Genomic DNA, 5,026 nt, shown 5'->3' with positions numbered 1-5,026 from the left:
CTCTACCACATCACATGTTCTTTTGGTACCCTAGTCGAGTAGTGAAGTTAAACATACCATTTGGGCTAATTCTACTCATCGATGACACATCAATAGATTATATTTGAAATTGAAAGGTTAGTCAATCAATTACATGAAGTCAAGCAATGGGGGAGGGAGGTCAAGGAGACACAGACAGACAGACAGGGGTGCTTGGGTGGCTCAGTTGGTTAGGTATCCCACTTCGACTCAGGTCATGATCTCGCTGTTTGCGGGTTCAAGCCCGCTTGGGGCTCTGTGATGACGGCTCAGAGCCTGGAGCCTGCTTCAGATTCTGTTGTCTCCCTCTCTCTCTGTCCTTCCCCAGCTCACACTCTCTCTCTCATAAATAAAAAAATTTTTTTTTTAATTTTTAAAGGAGACACAGACAGACACATACACATATGGGCTATGTAAGCCCATGGCAAGGTATGTCTAAGGTATGTCTATGTTGAATGAAGGAGAAGCAGTCTTCCTTGAAGAAAAGCCCCACAAGCCTATTACAAATATATACAATAAACATTGCTTCCCTCCTTCCCCAAAGTGACCTGTGGCTGTTTACCAGGGCAACTGTATGGAAGATAGGGAAATACAGAGATGTCTTGACCTTACACTGCTACCAAGAAATCATAAATGTCATTTTCTACTGTTCTCTGGTTAGAGAAAAGTACAGAGAATAGGTGACAAATGAAATTCTGGTCCATATGCATCTCATAGTAGAATCATTAGTTATTTCTCTACTAACTGAGTTTATAATTGGAATAAACTTAGAAGATGGAAACTTTCACACCTGTTCCCCGAGTTCTGAAGTTAGAGCCTTTATAATAGGGCCCAGGTGGGAGGTCATTGTGACATTTATAGTTCCAACAGCTTTGGGTGATAGGTACATGCAAAGCAAAATCAGATAACAACCATTTTCTTCCTGGGCATCATTTGAGGTGAGGCTGAAAGTCCTAAAGACAGAGTATGTCCTCTGAGTGTGATCTGAGGCATGTTCCGCAGGTTTCTGGCCCCCTAAGTATGTCTTCCACCCACTAGTCTATCTTTGCAAAGGAGACGGGAGACAATTTAACAGGCAACGAGTTATACTCTCCAAACCACCCAACAGCATTTTCTTAGCCTCAACTAGACACTCTCACTCACAAGATGATCACAGGCCACAAGTGGTGTACCCAGAAGGATGTGAGGCAGGACCACAGGTCAAGTAGCAGGACAGCATCAGTGGTTTCCTTCACTGAAAGCCCATATATTAGCCCGCACAGCCATTCACCACCGACTTCTCCCCAGGGACAGCTCAGGCACAAGGGATGAGATCCACAGTGGGCAAGTATGGGAGCTAACCTGACTTGAAATCCTCACTCCTCAAAGGGGCCATTATCTCCTGTAACAAGTCCCAGGCATAGCTTCTAACTTCCCTACAGGGTGCCCATCACAAATGTCACCACACTTAGGAAAGCCTAAAGCATGGTGTCCTTAGCAGAAATTTGTGGTTCTTTATAATTCCACCCACTCCAGATACAGCTCCCCAGTCCAGTCAGGGATCTTTTTTATCCTCAGCAATATGGTATAGTTTGCATTCCCAAAGAGGTTGCTGAAGTAATAGAGCTATACAGTTAAACGAAGATCAGTTCTCAGGCAGAATAAAAAGGCTTGTTTACCCTTTTTACCCATCCATCCTTATATGAAAGAGTTTATAGATTCTGCTCTTCTTCAGGAAGGAGTTACCCTAACTACTGAGGTAATCCAATGTCTCTGGGGAAGTTGCATGGAAAGACACAGATGGAGGGAGAGCTTTATCTCTTCCACTTGTTTTTCTGCAACAAGTTCTACTTGAAGTATGAGACCAATGTGTGGTTTGTATTGACTGGTTATTTGCTTGTTTGTTTGTTTCAAATAGGGAGGCTACTGTAGCAAAATCCAGCCAAATCTGAGGGCTCCATCCAAAAGCCAGAGACGGAGGTGCTCGGGACTATTACAGCAGGACGTACATCTTACCCGCTCTCCACTCTGCCCTTCAGATTACAGGGCAGGGCAGTCTTATCCAGGGTCCAGGAAGTCACCGCTGGAGCCTCCTGGGAGGCTCACCCTGGGTGCATAATCAGGAGCAGATCTCCTTAACCTCTGGGATCCCCACAGGCTCCCAGGTGGACCTGCATGCCTATGACACGGGACCTGGGGCAGCAAGGACCTCTCACCTGCAACTGCTCCTTTCTCGGGCCCTGGAGCCCAAAGGCCCCTTCAACTCTCTGCTCCCTTTTGTAGTGCACCCTAGTTCCCTGTCCCAGATTTGGTCACTTGGCTCCATTCCATGTCCCCTGGGATGGGGCCGAAGAGAGTTTCAGGTCCATATGGATGAAGGGCAGAATGAAGGTCAAGCATTTATTTACATAGCAGTCAAATCATTTTCTTAATGAGAGTAAATGCCTCCATAAAAATCTCCTGCTCCATTTTAATAAAAGTGTTTCTGACTTTTTTCATCCCCCTTTGAGTTACTTTAAGAACTGGTCCTCTTCTATCCTCTTAGCCTGATAGGTGCCATACCCCAGGTGCTGGGGGAGAGGCAAAGAACCCATTCTGCACATAAATGCTTCCAATTTTAGAGAAGCCTGCTTGGTTTGTTCAAAGAAACTGAATGTCCATAGAAAAAAGTTCTTCCTGAAGATCTCACCTTCTCCCAAGGTGTGTAAGTGGGCACACTCTTCATGGAGACCCGTGTTTTCATCTTCAGGTCTCTGCTCGGTCCTCCTTGTGGCCAAAATCTCCCTTTGCAGCTTATGGAGTGGCACCTGCCCAGGAGAGAAAACTTGGTTCTTGTCTCCTGCAGCAAGTCAATACGTGTCTTTAATGATTCTAGTGTTGCTTTGGCCAAACGTCCAGAGAGCCAAGAACAGCCTCTGGTGGGGAGAAGGGGGGAGATGGCATCTATGGGCCAAGGCGAGTTGTGCCGTGATTCCTTAATGACTTTGTTTAGGAGGAGATGAAATATAGGGCAAAGTCCGAGAAGACAGAGTGGGGAGCTGGGGAAAGAGAACAGATGTTGTAGAAGATACTCTTTCATGTTTCCTGTGCACCAGAAATCTGCAGATGTATGTTGGCAGGGCTACAGTCAGAGAGCAGAGGGAGGCTGGAGTTTACACATCTGGAAGTCATTTGGCAGGGGCAGAGTTCAAAAGCTTTCTGCTTCAGCTGCTCTTAGAGATACCTTGCCATGCAGGCCATTGCTGAGTGAGGGGCCAGCCGTTCACAGAGTCCCTCTGGCCCCACTCTGGTGGAAGCCCTACCTAAGCTGGTGGGTTTTCCTCTGTATCAGTTCAGTCACATGGAAAAGCTGAAATAATTATAAAAAGAGAGAAGGGGGCGGGGGAGGGAGGGGAGCAAAGAGGAGAATGCACCACAACTGAGAGAAGCCTGGCTAGAAATCAAGAAACAAAATGTACTTGGACCAAGTCCAGTGCGTGAGTTAACTTGAGAGCAAAGAACACCATTCAGGGGGGGAAGGGGGGGCCTTCTCTGCAGCACAGTAACACCCAGGGATCATGCTCACACCACATTTACTTTTCTCAGAAATCCCTGTACATTTTGCCTTCACTGATTTTAGGAATGTGGAGGACTCTCTTGATCCTGAGGGAATTACTCCCTTTGGAAGGATTTATGGGGTTTTGTAAAGAGAGAGAGCAGGGTCTCTGAGGGCCTGGTCATCACCCCACTGACCTGCAGCCTCCTGTTGCCACTGTGAGATATGGTCCTCCCTTTCAGAAGGGGGCAAGGTCAGCTCGGGTGTTAGGCTTCCCTCAGAGGAGAAATACATCTACAGAGTGAAACTGTGTCCCAGCTCAAAGTTCCTGCCATGAGCAACGACGCAGACCATATTGCTTACAGCTGCTGGCAGCCTCAGCTTGGGGCTTCACATAGTCGCGTGTGGTGAGGTGAACTTGCAAGGGGTGGTAACGAGTTAAAGGCTCCGGGGCATCCCCAGGTTGGCTAATGCAGTCCAAGACCTCAGAAGGATCAGAGTCCACCTGGGGAGACAACAGAGCACATGAAAAGATGAGGAACAAAATACAACCAAATATAATAAATGCCAAGTGTGACATAAAACACGTTCAGACAGATCTCCTCATAATCCTCACCCCCTCAAACCTGCTTAACTTTCTATACCCTCTACCTAGATAGATATCTCTGTCATCCCCACAGGTGCCCATGCCAGAAATGTTCACTCCTCCCCCGTCCATCACCTAACGTGTCCAATTTGGCCACAGGTCCCGTTGATGTTTTACGCTCTTCAGATCTCCTGAACATGTCCACCCCTAAATCCCAGCACCCTTGGCATCTCTACCCGGAACCACTGTAGCTGCCACCACATTGGTATCCCTTCTGGCAGTCGTTCCCCTTGAAGCAATTCTCTGAGTTCCTCCTTGAAATATGCATTTGAGTGTGTCATTTCTCTAAAAGGTGCAGTGGTTCTCCACAGCTTTCAGGATAACGCTCAGCCTCTTAAGTGTGAGCTACAAAATCTTCATGCTCTGGTCTTTGTCCAACCTTCCAAACTTCATCCTCAGTGGTATGCTGAGAAATGTATACTGACCAAACCTCCAGACAACACCACGTGTTACTTACAGACACACTTCCTCGAGAACAACAATGAACTTTCTACCAACTTCCTGGTCATACCCTAATCTCTCTCTCACCTGGGTCTCTGCCTATCTTTCTCTCTCTGTCCAGACACACCCTCTTCCTACCTCCCTAGTCATCCTTTAAGACCTGTCTCCTCCAAGAAGTCAGCTCATAGCAAGTATAGTGGCCATCAAAATGCTGCACTGTAATTGTGCGCTAGGGAGGCCTGCTGCTCTAGCCAGGCACCATTGAGAACAGGCATTATGTTTACTTTTGCACCCAGGATGCCTTACACATTTCCTTAAAACATAGTAGGTATTGAGCGATCACTGATTCCAAGAATGCAAGCAGTAGTTTTTGATTTACCACCTATACCCTACCCTCTTGTACAAAG

The 5,026-nt window shown here is 46.9% G+C and overlaps 1 long non-coding RNA gene across 1 annotated transcript; it reads right to left on the bottom strand.

Annotated features, from left to right (window-relative positions):
• Window positions 1–2,709: 2,709 nt before the first annotated feature.
• On the bottom strand, window positions 2,710–4,351 carry LOC125153283 (uncharacterized). Its single transcript, XR_007147453.1, has 3 exons — window positions 4,254–4,351; window positions 3,896–4,037; window positions 2,710–2,804 (listed from the first exon to the last, which is right to left on the bottom strand). It is a non-coding gene; the product is annotated as an uncharacterized LOC125153283 (long non-coding RNA).
• Window positions 4,352–5,026: the final 675 nt, after the last annotated feature.

The sequence above is a fragment of the Prionailurus viverrinus genome, chromosome A1, assembly GCF_022837055.1.
Source record: "Prionailurus viverrinus isolate Anna chromosome A1, UM_Priviv_1.0, whole genome shotgun sequence".
Lineage (NCBI taxonomy): Eukaryota > Metazoa > Chordata > Mammalia > Carnivora > Felidae > Prionailurus > Prionailurus viverrinus.
This window is presented reverse-complemented; position numbering and strand designations above follow the sequence as displayed.